A 16574-nucleotide genomic window follows, 5' to 3' on the forward strand; every position below is an offset into this window, starting at 1 on the left:
AGAGTTGTGCTCCTTTGTCCTTTTAAAACAAATGCCCGTGAGATGCACAAGAGACTGTCTTGGTTAACGGTTGAGGCCAAACTACAGGCAAGTCTCCTCCTTATTCAGTGGGTTTTCACAGATATGTGACTCGCCAAGTGACGACAAACTCTTTGGTTGTTCCCAGACCCAAAAGTAACTCAATGAAAAGAACTGTTCTGTACAGAGGAGCAAACGCCTGGAACTCGACTTACTAAAAGTAAACCACACTTCAAGCTGAAAGTAAAAATTCAATTAGCTCAGTACATGTGAGCAATAGTCACCATGTCCCATATGTGTCCTATGGTTGTATGATTATATGAAATGTGTAACATTCATGTATTCCATTTTAACTGTTTTGTAATTTTATATTGTGTCAGGACCCCAAGAAGACTAGCGACCACTTGTGGGAGCTAATGGGGATCCCATTAAAGAATAAGGAATAAAGAATAAAGAGTGGTCAGAATGGCGCCTTCATTTTTCATCACTGTGGTTTCTACAACTCTCCAGGATCAATTGTTTTGTAGGTTTTCTGCTGAGTGGGTCTGTCTGCAGAGAAAACCTTTCAAACAATTGATCCTGGTGCATAGAGACCACCGTGATGGAAAGTAAAGGTATAAAGACCACTCATTCAGCTGCTGGGTCACTACAAGGTTAAATACACACAAATGTATGTATTTATTTTTTACACAAAGCATTGTGCACCTTTAACAAGACATACTCATACATCACCTCAGCTCTGATTTTCTCCTATAGGGAGGGAGGGTTTAGACCTGCCAAAAGCACCCCCATTTGTACAGTGTATGGTGCGTCTGAGGATCTTTCCGGTACATTAGATTAGCAGATGAGATCAAGTTTTTCTTACAACAGAAGACTCGTGGACAACTGAGAGCTTGCACAAACAACAATAGCTGAGATAAAAGCAGGTATTAAAAGTAAAGGCTTCCAGCTGTCATCAAATGAGGTAAGAGTGAGAAGAAGCTTCTGCAATGGGATGTGAAACCTCCACAACTAAGCAACCAGGTCCAGTACATGTGAAAACCTCTACTGATGAAAATTACCTGGACAACTGAGCGCTATCTCAAACAATAGAGCCAGAGCACCTGGGGCACTGTACTACTCGCTTCACTTGGTTACAATATTTTTCATTGCTACAATTATGACGCATTCCCACATACAATACTTCCAGGCCGTTAGACACGCGTGTACACACTTGTTCTTCCTCCTGATCTGCAGTTGGTGGGTCGTTCTAGTGCGAAGACATATGGCGCTCCTCAGGCTGACTTCACCTGATTCTTCAACTCCTTACGCGTTGCCAGCGTTCCCGCGCGTTTTCTCTGTTCGGCTACAGATTGTTGTGGGTGGATGGTGTTGCATGGTGCGAGAGCAAAGCATTATCAATGTTGCGCCTTTGTCTCTCTTCGCGTGTGTGCTGCATCATTGTATTTTTCCATTGATGTACTATAAAGCCTTCCGTAGAGACAGAATGCATACATTTTACACCTTATAGCCGACGGGGATTGTCACTGTGTGGTTTGATGGCAGAGGTGCACAGGTAAAAATAAACAGCTGGGCCAGGTGTGAGATAGCAGTGGCACGTCTGCCTTGACATGCCCTGTTTGATGCTTTGGCATGAGATAAGGTGCTATACAGTTCTGTATGTACTTTGAATATCAATGACTACTTGTGAATTACTGATAAGATAGCGCCATCTAAACAACTCGAGCTATGGATGAAGTTCGGGATACATTTTATAGATATTCAATCTATCTCACAAATGTCAAGGATTTGTACCTGGGGCAGGTATGTACTATATCATCATGCAACTACATCACGTGCTCTGAGACTAGAATAAATGATTTACATGTACATATGCATACATATGTGTAGAACCACAAAGGCATCACATCAAGGGCGCAGGTTTGGTGTCACTATTGCTTTAAGTTTAGAAGTCAATGTTTTATTTAGTTACTCAAACACTCTATCTAAACTAAAAAATGCCACAAAGTGTCTGTCATTGGGTAATGTCCTGTTTTGTTGCTGTCTTACATTAGTAACAATATATTGTGAATAGATGCATAGTGCATTTATTATTTTATTTCCCAAGTGATTGAAATGAATTGCCAAAAAACAACAACGCGACCTCAGTTGCTTAAAGAGACTAGATGCAAATTGGTCATTTTAATGTTGATGAATTGTTTTCATTGTATTGAGAGATAATGCACTGATCAGTGTTTGCAGCAACAGTGAGGAAATACTGTATGTTTTTATTGCCTTCTATATTACTGTCTAAGTTGAATAACCCATTTTCACCCTGTTATGATTTGGCTTGTCATAATAGGTTAAACGTGGGCTCTGAAGCTGCACCAATAGAGGACCAGACGTGCATTTACAAGACACACAGCAAGAAATTTAAGATCCAAAATGAATCTTTAACATCTGAGAACTGCCTGAAGCATCTGTGTGATTCGCTGCCAGCTGCGAAAGCCCCTTAGCATATTTATATAAGGTTTTAGTAAAGCTCTCTTAAATATTTATTTTTATGCCTCCCATTGTGGATTTGTCGCCGCTGGCTGCATTAGATTTTCTATTCCAGACAAATTTCCGTTTTAATATTAAATCCATTTTTGTTACCCTTAATTGTTTTGTGGCGCCTTGGGGACAGTGGCCTGAGAAAGTGGTCTACCATGAAAACAGCTTAACTACAGCAGTAGAGACATCAGTCAGAGATCTTTAAAGCTGTTCCTTCACTCTGTACGTCCTCACTTCTCAGTCAAGTCTTCCCAGTCCCTCAGCACGCAAAAGACTGTTGAAAGTGTTCAGTGTCTGTGCATAAAATAAGTGTCACTGACTGTCAACATTTTCAGAGCTTAGAAACACTTGGTGACACTTATGTTTATGGTAATTAGTGTTGGTCAAATTAAACATAATGATTGTATTCTGTGGAAATGCCTTAATAGACAATTATGTGTATGGTTTCATGAGAATTTCAATGTTTTTCTTGAAGAATTCTGTATCACGAGGTATCGGAAACAATCCGAATATTAGTAAAAGACCACAATCTACTTTTAAGATAAGACAACATAGGACGTTATTGATCTCACAATGGAGAAATTAATTTGTTACATCAGCTCTCAACAACACTCATGTAGCCAATGAAAGGATTAAGTGACTTGTATTACATGGTTTATTCCACTTTTTCCTTTCGCTTTAAACAATATAGATTTACCACCTCTCCTGAGTTCCTCCTGAGAGGAAGACACTCTAAAATCACCTCTGAGCAATCATTATTAGTGCTTTTTCCGGACGTTCAAAGTTGCTTTACAGTTTTATGCATTACTCACTCTCGATGATAGGTTGTGGTAAGCCTCTGCTGTAGACAGAAGGAAGAGTAGCTGCCACTCTGCCGTCTCTTCAACCACATTCATTATTATTCCAGGCATGCAGGTGATGTCACAGCTTGGCCACAGCATGACAACAGAAACCAAGTGAGTGTCCACGCTAACTACTCTAAAAGGAGGCTAATTACGTTCGCAATTGCCACAGACTTTGGGAGCAATCACATGGAACTGAGTAACTTGGCAATTCACATGGCCTTCTTTACGATTACTCATAAATAGAAGGAGCTCCAGTTTAAGAACTCATTGTTAGTTTTGTGTATTGTTTTTCTTTTTATACATTAGGGGTTGTGTTGAGAAAAAAAAAAGTCATCCAAATTCAAACAGTGACCTTTGGATCTGTATGCATAAATGCCCTGACCACATGTTGCAGTTACATATATGCCCTTTCAAAACGCTGACCTGCTGCCTCTACGTCATACATGACTTGACATACACTGTGTGTTTGTGCAGTATCATCTCAAAAGGCTAACAGTTTCTGACATTAGCCTTTTAGCCCGTTTGCTTCAACCGTCCAGGGTCCAACTCCATCCCTGCCTGCGAAAGTGAAATATCATAAATATATCAACCAATCAGCTTAAAGCAGAACTAAGTAACTCATGCCCCTAGAGGCCATAAGCACCACTGCAGGTGTCGTAGGACGTCGCGTTCTTTTTTTTACTCATTAATTGTCCATGAGAGTAAATACTATGCTGACAGAAAAGACAAAGGAAGAGAGGGATATTGTGCATTGTGCCACAAACACAATGGAGATACATTTTTTCGCTCAAACTTGGCTGTAAATACTTCTAAAAGTTAGCTAAAAAAAAAGTTAGCTTTGCCAGAGACACCAGGGGGAGATGAAAGACCCCCCAATCATCCCATCAACACTTGTTTTACCCCCAGAGGGACTACGAAAAAATGTATTATGGTAAACAAGTTACATAGTTCTTCTTTAAACCTGACCCTGCCCTAGCCACTAATCTTAAGGATAGGGGGTGGGATTGGATGATGAATGACCATTGTTTACCAACTTACATAGAAAAAAATGCACAATGCTCTTGGGCCCTTCAGTCTTCAGCAGCATTAAGGGCCAAACCAGGAAAAATGGTTGTGTTAGAAGGAATGACTATTGATCTGCCATTGTGCACTGCAATGGGACTCCCGGCGATGCACTAATGGCCCATACCAGCTAGCATAACCTGCCGTACGTTGTAGCCTGTACGCATGGAAGTGTCTGGTGAGGCTCTTATTGATTTGAATGCTTCTGTGGTTGCAGCCAGAGCGGCGAGGTGATGAAAAGCCAGCGAAAAAGTGCTGCTGCAAAACACTTGGTTATCTCACCTACTCTGTGCCTCTCTGCTGTCTAACCTGTCGGAGCCATGAGGTGTGAAACCTGAGCAAATAATAAGTCTCTATAGGGTAACTGTTTGTGAATCATTTTAAATTTATCTGCAAGATTGACTGGTTGAAAAAATAAATTGGATTAAACAGTGTTGCCTAAGCTGTCCACTCCAACATACTTTATTTTGAAGAGTTAGTTGCAAAACATTACAGCATTCTCAGCCTTGGACTTTGCATATATATACGGGTAATTGTACTTTTTTAAGCTTCACTGCATACTTTTGTACCTGTTGTATCATGATCCGAGTAGAAAACTGAACACACGGTCAATATGTGGCAAAAATATGCCGTTTTCTACTGTTTTTTTTTCTACTGTTTTTTTTTGTGTGCCTTTTGAGCCCCAGAAGAGTAGCATACATGGTTCTAGCTCACTGAGTAATTGCCTAATAGCCTGATCTTAATGTGAATTAACTTGATGTTTCTATGTCACATGTCACTTCTTGCATTTGCCACCCACACTTCACAGATTCTGCCTTGTATTCATCCTCAGATGCCTCAATGTGACACTCGCTACACGAAGGCTTTTCACACACAATTCATCTGGGGAACTGTCCATATCTCTCCTGTCTATTTGGGTATTTCACTATATATAAAAATGTATCGAATTATTTATTTATCTAGTTATTTTAATGTTTAACCACATGGAGCAGTGTTGTGTCTGTAATGTTAAGTCATTTAGTTCTTTCTTGAGAATGTCTTAAACTTTTGTATTGGTTTATACACAGACCCTTCATTTCACCAGATTTCCTTTACAAAGCCTTCTGTCTGTCATTCATCTTGTAAAAGCCTGTAAGATTCTCTTTTTTCATAGGAGTATTGCCTTCGAGGGACACACCTGTTTTCCACAGAAATGTTCCCTATCAGAATCGTTTATATTTTACCACTTACCACTATTAACATTAATAGCAAATACAAATACTTCTGTTGTATCAGCGCATTGGTTTGCAAAGAGTTGAGTCCCCCTGTATAGACTGGAAGGAAAGTGTGCAATCAAGCTCAAGATAAGGATGCAATCATTTTTAAAAAGAATAAAAATAGACACAAAGAAGTATATGGATAAGTAAGCATTATATTGCTTGCTTCAGACGTATAATTGATGAATATGCTATGTGTTTTGAGCCAATACATGTAAATCTTCGCAGTTTGACAACACCTCACTGTGCAAGATTTGTGTTACTGATTTGTGTAATTACACTAATACATGGGTGACGCTTCTGCAGGTTTAAGGGATAGTGTGTCACTTTATGTAGATGGCAATTATTTTTGTCAGTCCTTGCAATTAAAAACAAACAAATGCCTTGAGGATTACAGCTGCAGGCATCAGGAATCCATAGCAGCTAAATTCATTGCATATTGATTACTCTAACTACAGTAGTTTTTAAATATCAGCTGGTCTCATCTCTGCTTCTTGCACTTTCTGACCTGTCACTTTAACATGAAGAGAATTGGGGTAGATCAGATCGTCCAGATTTTGTACTATTGTGCATTTTGCGCTGTACCTTTTACCTTGTCTTCTTGGCTGCTGTCACTTGTGCGTCACCTTGTTCCCTCACTCAGGCCTCTTCCTTTGTCACTGTCTCGATCTCCCACTGTGTTAGCTTCCACCTTACTTCTTTTATAGTCTTTTAACATTCCATCAAAAGCAGGCAGCTGCTGTATTGTGCTAAATTTCTTTGAGCCTTCTGTGGTAACATGCATCTCATTAAGAGCAGCTTATACGTATTCCACGGCATTTACCACACCACGTCCTTATCTCTGCTGCCAATTCACTACTTACACAGGTACTATAGAAATTGTACCATAGAATTTTATTGTAAGAGTCTGTGTGTGTGTTTTTCCAAATATGAATTCATTCCAAGACACTATTCTGTTATGTAAATGTGTGGTAAAACAGCATTATACAATTCTAACAAATGAAGTCTGAAATGGCAGAACATATTCTTACGCTTAATCATTCAAGTCATACAATGTCCTTGTCCTTCTAGAGCAGGGGTGGGAAAAGTGCGGCCTGCCTAGCCCTTCAATCTGGCCCACAAAAGATGATAAAGCCCATTGCCTAAAATGGGGGAAATACCTATGTTTTCATTGACATGAACACACATAACGTATAACTGTAGTTATTTCCAATTCTAGCCCTGGTCTGGCCCACTTGGCCAAATCAAAAACCAAATGTGGCCTGTGCATCAAAGGGTTTGCCCATATCTGTTCTAGAGTGAAACAAAACATCATTTCTGGTGTATGAACCGTCACTGAATAATAATAAATGTATCAATCAATCAAAATATACAAAAAGGTCTACAGTATAAAATTATAATAAAAACAACACACTTTATGAGGGCAGCTCGGATTTTGGCCATGATATTCCCCAGACAGTGTTAAAAGCATTTGAGTACAAAGTTGTTTTAAGCAAGGTTTTAAATTGTCCAAGTGTCTGTGCAGCCCTTTTTTTTTCTTTCTCTTTATCTCTCTCAACAATGTGGGCCTTTGTTTGAAGAAAAGTCCAAAAGAACAAAATTCAGTATCACAGGCTCAACAGGTACCTATATTGCTTGGTAATCTGCTTTGTCATTTTTTGTCATATTGGCAGCAATAAATCAGTTGTTGACATCTTGCAATCTCACATTTCACAGCAGCTGTGTGTTTGATTGGCCTGCAGGTTATGGGGTCACAGTCCTGTTACTGAGCCGTGTCAGTCCATTCAAAAGTCATTTGTTACACATGAGAGACGCTGAGCTCTGCAGTTATGAGCTTCACATACAGCACTTTTGTGCATGTCACTGCCTTTACTCACCAACATTGCTTTTGGGAAAATATTGCATATGTCACATGTCAACTTCTTTTTAAAAAGGCGCTTGCTGTGCCTTTAATTATTGCAAGAAAAGTTACAGCAACAATGGAAGGTGTACAGGTGGAAACAGTTGGGCTTTCTTTCAATACATTTACTTATTATCAAGTAAGTTTCTTTATTGTAAGATCATTTTGAAGTAACTTACTGTATTTTATGTGTTGTGAATTCTAGGTAATTTCAGTTCAGGTTTCATTTTGAACATGTGTATTTTTTAAAAACACATAGAATTGAAAAGTGTGGAGGTCTTTTTGTACAATGACTTAATAATGTACACAAAGGAGGACCATTCATAATTTCATGGACATGGCTTCGCTGCACCAATTGAACAACTTCTAAACAATGATGAATAGGAAATGCTGCAGATTGGATTTAAAGCGGTGCAAGGCAGGCTCAGAGAAAGAATAATCATAATTCATTGAGCTGCCTCCACAATGATGTCTGTGTGAATGAATGGAGAATGGGCACGGAGCACTTTGTCACCTGGACGCAGGACAAATGGAGTGTTATTCCACGCACGTGATGAGATGGCTCATGGCTCAGTGGTTAATCACGACATGGTGGCACTGAACTGAATGGGCTGCATCTGGAGCTATAAATACTGTATGTATATTATAGTGAATGCTTTTATTAAGCTGTCTTCCTTCTTGACTTATTGATAGTGAAAAGCAAGGCCTTTGTGGCTTGATACACATTTTTTTCCCACTATAGATTTCCAGACCGCTGCATATATTGTTTTGAGTTTTACTTCTTATTTTTCAGACTTCTTTTTCCTTTCTCACATCTTTGTGAAAATGCACCTGGCCATGTGTTTTAGTTGCTTCAAAATGCTCCACTCAGAACACAACAGAAGCAGTCGTTCCAAGTGAGTTTGTTCCCCAGAGAGCTGCATGCCAAAGTGCACAGCACGAGGGCAAATTACCACTGGCACTGGCACAGACTGGGCCCGGCTGGCTGACAGAGAGAGAGTGATGGGGACGCAGATACAGAGAGTAATGGAGAGAGGAGACAAAAGTGATAGACAGGAGGAGCACAGAGACAAGAACAAAAGGAGGATAAAGGGCAAGTTTCTGGCAGGGCTAAGTGCTTGCCCCGCTGAGTTCAGAAGGAGCCACACATTTCATAGGTGTCTGTTTTCCAGATATCCCATGGTGACTTGGATTTAAGGAGTTAGAGGAAGACTTTCCTCCAAAGCCCTGTGGCTTTGTAGACTTAAAATTGCCCTTGATGGAAAGACATTTCAGTTACATAAAACTTACAGGGACAATGAATTGAGAAATAACTAAGATAATCTGAACACCAAAACACTTAAACTGCTGGTTAGCTTTTATGGGTTAGATTCCTGGACCACATATTTTCATTATACTTCAGTTCAAAATGCCATTCAACATTAGGTGTGTTAGGCAAGATTTTTAGATTCTGTACGTTTTTGTGATCTTTCCTGATTGAGTCATCTTGCAAAGCAGTTTGTTTATTTGAACGAGGTGCATTGGTGTGAAAATGATATCCACACATGGCTAGTTTATTCACCATTCTAATAGCAAGCTTCGTTTTAATGGTGTCCTTCTGTGCCATCACTGCCTTTCCCCTCTTAAAAACCCTCCTGATCTTATAATTGAATTAGCCCTCTTGCATGGACCGTGCACATCCAGCAGTGCATGTGAAACCCTAAACCCGCTCTCTCTCCTCCGCTGCTCCCCATCTGCCTCGGGAGTCTGGCACCTAACTGCAGTTTTCTTGGCATCGCTTTCTAACATTTGGCTCCGAGTTCAGTTAACAACGTTGGAATGAGGAAAAACACCTACAGTCGTCAAGTGTTATTAGCGTGTGTTATTAGCCGTGATTTCATAGGGCTTCATAAAACTTCTTCCTTTGAGTTTTGGCTGCCTGATAAAATAAAATGTGATACTTGCTGAACTGTCTTTAACATTGCGATAACAATATTATTATCATTCATAACTTAGCCACCCACATTTCAGTACATTTTATAATATTTGTTGGTTGTCGCCTTTCAGATGGAATACAGTGATGATACTGAGATACACAGTGGCTTCTTGTGATATGGATATACCATCATCTAATATAATAATGAAAATAATTTGGCAATATATTGTAAAACCCATGGTATGAGGTTGCAGTAGTACAGTCAAAACTCTGTATTTGTTGTCATCATTTTGACAAAGTACCTGCTATACCAAGCGTCCCTTAACTTTGTATTGCATTGATTCCCATGACTGCGTAGATGACCCAATGTTCCCTCAGCTCTGTAAAAGCCTCCACTGTGGCGGCTGCAGCGACACAGAAGGTGAGGTTAAGTAGGGTTCAGCTTCTCTGTGAAATATGCTGCGCGTTCAGAAAAAGCTGACGGGTCAAGAATTAAACTCACCTCTCTGAGCTCTGTGCATTGACTTTACTTCCAGCTTTCCTCTGCTTCTTTTATGAACTCACTGCACAGCTGCTCTTTTACCAACTGTATCTGGAGTATAATCGCCTCTTATCAAAGTTTATTTTTCTGTTAGGCTTTATTCGCTCCAGTGGCAAGTCATCAAGCAGCTCAGGAAAAAATTTACAGTTATGTATTGCAGCGTGTGTGGCAGGTCTGGTCGACTTGTCAGCTGTTTTCCGCCAGGCCGTGACTCTGAAATTGCTCCCTCTGTGCAGGTCAATGATGAGCACGGCCCCATTTTATGTAGTGAGTGTGGTCAAGCGCTGACCGGGCGACAGGGGGCACTTTGTACTGGTGCCACACAAGGAGCACATTTAAAAACAGGCAATCCTCTTTATAAATAAACAATATTAAAAAACAGTCAGGGAAGAGGAGAGTCTGCTCATGCTTGGTTATACGGATTGAGACTGCAGTCTTGTCCCAAGATAACCCTGTCCGCTTGATCACAGGAAAGCTGGTTGAACATGGCTGGTTGTCCGGATCATTTCTTCATTAAAATAAATAAATAAATGTCATACACAGATCACTGGAAATGTCGTGAAGTCCAGCTTAGGGCTGTGCAATTAATCGAAATTTGATTACAATTTTGATTATTGTAATCAAAAAAAAAAAAAAAAATCTATTTTTTTTTCTATTTTTAGTTAATTTTTGTTTTGTTTTGTTTTTTGCAAAGCAGACTTGCATTATTTCATGGCGCTGGGATTATTTTCCCCTTGCATTTCATGTGCCATGGCTCATGCTTTTGCCTGACATAAAAAACAAACAGCTCCATGTGATGATGTCATCAGGCCGCGCTGCACAGTTTGCTTGTGCAGGTGTGAGGGCTGGCCAGCAGGGGGCAGGTGTGAAACAGAAACCTCTCCTTAATCGAGGCAAACTAGAAATCATTTGTACTTTTATGACTGTTCAGAAAACAGAAAACATTCAGCATAGTTTTTTTTAATTAATAAATATATAAATAAAATAAAGACTTTTTTTTTAAAGGCAATAAATTATCGTTTGAATAATCGTTATTTCAATTATGACTAAAATAATCGTGATTATTATTTTTTCGATAATCGAGCAGCCCTAGTCCAGCTTGATGTGCTTTGGACATTGTTGCATTGTGTCACAATTTTTTTTTTTTTATGTATTTGTCTCAAACAGTAATCCACATAAATTTGGTAATAGTTTTTTTATTTCCCCCCCCCCACAGAAGTAAGTCAGCAGGCAGTGTCAGAATAGATATACAGATTTACAAATCCTTTCAAGCGGTATCGGAGATAAGAAGACAGACATGAACTAATAAATCTAATAGCTGATCTGAGCCCTACAGCTTCACCATTGAACAGCTGAGTTGATCACAGCCAACATCTCTGTTGTACGGCTTCTTAACAATAGTGCTCCTGAAATGAGACAATTGTCCTCAGTGTTGTGGATCTCACGACTTTTTAAAGGCAACTGTAATTCATTTTTCTGTTCTGTGTGTGTCTAATCATTGACACACACGTATAAAGGTCAGATGTTTTTTTTAGTTATTTCATTTGGACTTTCCCTATAGTATGACCTTTCTTTGAACATCCCCCAACACCCAACAGCTCTAAGGTCATCAATGAGTGCAGGTACAGACCATTTTGCAGTTATATGGGTGCTCAGATTAGAGATAGAAACTGCTTGCTTCCTTTCTGTTAATTGTGTAATAGTAGTAGTTAAGGTTTATTTGTAGCTCTAACTTACAATTCAATAAAACCAGCTTTATTGTCAATTCTACTACACCTAAAGCACATGCAGAGAAATTTAGTTTATCTCAATCCATTGATGCAAAAAGCAAATAGTTAACAGAGCAATAAGAAATACATGTGTACCTAATCGGGGCCAGCAGGAGGGAGGAAAGGGGAGAGTTCGGCCCCCTAACAGCCTGATGGATAAAGTAGTCCTTCAGTCAGTTGGACCTGTCACTGATGGAGACTCTGCCGTCTTCTCTTAATTGTACCTAACCCAGCGTTATCACAGGAGCAATATCTAGCTGTAGAAAGTAACAAAAAAAAAGGGGCAGGACTAATGAGGCTGTGAAATGAGTGTGGTATCTCTCTTTGAGATAACCCCTCTGTCTGCTCTGCCGTATAAAAGCTCGTCAAATGGGCCCCGTCCAGATCATTCTTGAACCACTGTCGATGAATGATATTCAGAGAGGGGTCCGAAAAACCCAGTTGCTTCGATTGATTGGGATTCATACTGGCTTGTCCTTGAACTGTGCTGCTTATTATCTATGACTAAATGTGGCAAGCCTTATGCTCGATGATGCACTTTATATAAATTGTAGTTTGTCATTGAAATCCTCCACCATTTTCCACTCAGTGTTCAATGGTGCTTCAAGTAAATCAAGTAAACTCTTTCAAAACAGATAAGTACATGCTCTTTTATTTTCGCATCAAGCAGTGAAATGCCGGCTTGTAATTATAACGCTGCAGTTTCAGAGTGCGTCACATTGCTCTATTCATTGAGTATGCTGCACAAGCGGCGAACAGGCTCAGGACTGTCGATATGCGGTTAATGACACGAAAGTGCTCAGATGAATCCTTTGAACTTTAAAATGCCAAATAAAATAAAGGCTAAGGGTTGGACAACAGAAAAGTGAACAAGCCTCTCAAAACTCAAGGATAATTGTGCCATATATGGACGGTAGAACATAGCATGGGTTAACAAGCCAATGATTTGACCACTGTATCAAAAAGTCAAGTCTTCACATGTCCACAGAGCTTGTCCCATGTGAGCTTTGGTCGGGCCGTTTTTGTCACAATCTCCTGTGGTTCTGCTGTGCAATGGTTTCCTGCTGCCTCGGGACAAAGCTATCCACTGTATCTTCAATCATATCCGTTTGGTGTTTATTGCCTTTGCCCAATTTCTCTGCTCCTCCTTATAAGCCATTTCCCTAATTGAGTTTTTCTGCAGTGAATTACAACAGGTAACCTCATTGCACGCTCAATTTGTCACAGCTGAGTGTCTGAGATGCCAGGCTTTGCTTTTATGGCTTGTGTCTACCTTAAAAAGGCGGGTAAGGCTAAGGTGGGTAAAAGTCTAATTGGATTCTCTTGATTGGCCTTTCACTCAATGTTTCAGGCTGCAGAAATTACAGCGTATAAGAGCACATTATCTTCTTACCTTTTCTGAATTGATTTTCCCGTCTGGGCGCAACTCACGGTGAACAAAATGAGCCGAATGTTTATTTTATGGAGCTACTGTTTCTTTTATTCTTTGTCTGTTTCATTTGTGTAACCTCGCAATGGACCTGAGAATGTTGCTTTTACTGCTTGTGTTTATTAGATTTGCAGAAATTTGCCCTGATTTCTCTCAGAAGATGCTCCTTTGTTCTTCCTTGAGTCTCATTCATTTAAATTACTTTTGACTCTTGACAAAAGGAGACAATTTACATTTAGATATTGAAGCTTTTGTAACTTTTCTTCAAAATTGACTTGTTTTTCTTATAAACAAGTCAACAAGAACAACAAAAAAAGCTCAAATGTTATCATCACAGTTTTATTATCATTGTGAGAAAGACATAAAGGATCACAAATACTAATCAATGCCAGGAGTCCAAAACAAAGATTTTACAAATGTTTGGTAGGGCTTTGAATGTGTGAAATGAGTGACATCAGGTTTGTGACCACTGGTATTGCAAGGCAGTGACAAAAGTAGGCCTAAGAGAATTATTATTATTTTTGTGTGTTTGTTCCATTAGATTTGAGCCATGAAGAGAGATCAGAATCTCACTGCTCCGAATTCTTGTTTAGATTCGAATATGAATTACGCAAGCATTAACATGAAAGTTTCTGACACATTATAGCGATCTTGCCAAATTACTCTTAGCAAAAATTAGCCACAATATTCCGCTAAGACCTCCATCTGACTGAGATTTAGTTTAGAGATTTCCACAGCCTAGTTTTAGTCATGCTTTTCCTAATTAAGTTTGGATTTTCCCTTGTTTTGGCCCTGACCTGATTTAGTGTCTTTTCAAGTCTTGTTTTGACACAATTTGATTTTTTAAAAAGATTTCTTTCAGCTTTGGTTTACTGGGACATAATTAATGTGTTTAAAATGTGTATTAAAATAGCTGATTCACAATGATGAAGCCTAGGCGTAAATTCAGCCTGGAAGACTCATTTCAGCATCACCTACCTCCAGCTAATGATCGCCCCTGGGAGGGTCACACCTCAGCCTCAGCCTATCAGTGCAGAGCCACACCTTCGTCGCAGCCAATCATCAGTCCTGCATTTAAGCTCCGGCGTTCATGGCTCATCAGCTTTCCAGCTGTGCTGCAACCCACCTCCACCCCTTCACCGCCTCTTCTGTCCGTGGCTTCACCCTGCTATATGGTAAATGGTCTCAACTTATATAGCGCTTTTCCACCTACATTAGGCATTCAAAGCGCTTTACAGCAAGGATCCACTCACCCATTCATACTCTCATTCATACACCAATGTACGCAGACACTGGGGGCAATGTGGGTGAAGTGTCTTGCCCAAGGACACAACGACAATGTGCACTTTCAGGAGGTGGGATTCGAACCCCCGACCTTCCGATCATGAGACGACCCTCTCTACCATCTGTGCCACTGTCGCCCTATATCCTTCACCGGTGTCACGAGTTAAAGTAAAAATGCAGAAAGAAATGGCCCAAAATGCAGACTGCAACGAAACTGTTTTAATATGTGCAAAAATCCAAACAAAACACTGACAAAACTCCAAAATAAAACAGGAACGACTGAAAAACAAACTCACAGACTCGGACATGAAGACAATGAACTGACAAAGAACAAGGGAAACACAGGGGTAGAAATGCATGAGGAAATGGGGCACAGGTGAGACACATTAGGGCGGGGCAGGCAATAACAAGAGGGAAGTCAAACAGAAAATCACAACAGACCAAAAAATATGTCAAAATAAAACACAGAGGACATAAACGCAAGAAAACGAACCAAAACCGGGCAACCGAAAGCAGACCATAACAACCAGCCTTCCATACCACCACCAAATATTAATACCAATAAATCTTTCTGATGTCTGCTTTTGTCTCGGAGTCTATCCAGGTTGAATTATTGTTATCGCAATGTTCTAGACAGGTGTTGAATATTGCATTTTTCCTTATACTGTGCTGTGTTAGATGTATTAACCAGTAGTGACCCAGCAAGTGTGTCCTTTGACTCTTTTGTTCACTTTTTTATACTGTTTTGGCAAATATATCAGAACCTTGTTGGCTGCCAATGGGATGCTGGCCTGGGTAATTGGGAGAGTCGGGACACTTTTAGGCCGCCAGAAAAAACATTAATAATGAACTCTCACAATGCTATTGCAGGCCTCAAGGCTGGGCTGCAGCAAGAGCCTGGGCTGTTGTTTTAAAGTTATATAATGTAAATGTTTTTTGTCATGTAAATCTATCCAATAATGACAGATATTGAGATCTGAAAGAACTTTTGCATTGTGCTGTTGCCGAAAACAGGGAGATGACATTGAACTAACTCTGAGGGGTGTTCAAGGGTGTTCAAGGGTGTCCTCTCTGAGTTAGTTCAAGTTGGTGCAGTCCCATCCAGCGGCGATAACAGAGAAGCGGTATCTTGTGAGTGTGTGGACAGAAATGGACAGAAAAGACAGATGCAGCAGAAAACAGTCACATTTATATGGCGCCTTTCTACCAGCTTTAGGCACTCCTAGCGCTCTATTATCTGCGTCACCCCAAGAAAATAAACACTTTAGCTACAAATGTACAAAAAGTGGATGATATATTTTTCATCTTCATAGCTCAGTGTTGACTGTGGAGCTGTATCAGGCCCAGATTATGTGTGTAGCAGTCCATGTGAAAAGAGAAAGTGTCATCAGCCGAAACCGATCCTGCTATCTTTGACTTACAAAGCTCACGCCGAGGTGAGCTTAAGTCCAGGAGTGAGTGGGTCCAAATCATAAAATCCCCAGGCCAAAATGAGGTCCCAGCACGCCACTGTTGGCTCCTGTCAACAAACATGGTGGATTTTGTCCATAGCATTCATTTTGAAGTTCAATCTCTCTCTCTGAGCTGTAGACAGTCCAGTTGGTTTCTTTCTTTCGTTTTTTTTTAAACATATGTTTATTATTTTTGAATTAACAAACCTAACATAACATAAACAGGTGGTAGTTATGTTGCAAATTCACGAGGACAAAGAAAATCAAATAAAGATACTAATAATGAAAAAGAGAACAGAGTCCCAATCACTTAGTCCAGTTGGTTTCTATCAGCAGCAGGTAAAGAGTTGCGGCTACAGATGTGCGACAGATGAACCGTTGAAGGTGCAGTATTTACAACCAAAATTGCTTATTGGAAGGTCTGTTCATCATTGCTAGCATGGCGTTTGCATTTGACAGACCCAATCTTGACCTTTGCTACTGCTGTGCCCTGTTACTATGGCGATGGCTACACTCCATATTGGGTCGGGAGGAATGGGGGTGTTAATCATCAACTTCCTTTTACAGCTCAA

The 16574-nt window shown here is 40.0% G+C and overlaps 2 protein-coding genes across 2 annotated transcripts in view; one reads left to right on the forward strand and one right to left on the reverse strand.

Moving 5' to 3' along the window:
* The window catches only part of kcnh3 (potassium voltage-gated channel, subfamily H (eag-related), member 3), a 95912-nt gene that overhangs the window by 27267 nt on the left and 52071 nt on the right, over window positions 1-16574 (forward strand). The window lies entirely within an intron of this gene.
* plcl1 (phospholipase C like 1) overlaps window positions 8266-16574 on the reverse strand; it is a 258431-nt gene continuing 250122 nt past the window's right edge. The window contains exon 13 of the transcript XR_013793251.1: window positions 8266-8279. The gene's annotated coding sequence lies outside the window, so the exon portion shown is untranslated. The remainder of the gene's footprint in view (window positions 8280-16574) is intronic.

The sequence above is a fragment of the Gobius niger genome (genome assembly GCF_951799975.1).
Source record: "Gobius niger genome assembly, chromosome: 9".
Taxonomy (NCBI): domain Eukaryota; kingdom Metazoa; phylum Chordata; class Actinopteri; order Gobiiformes; family Gobiidae; genus Gobius; species Gobius niger.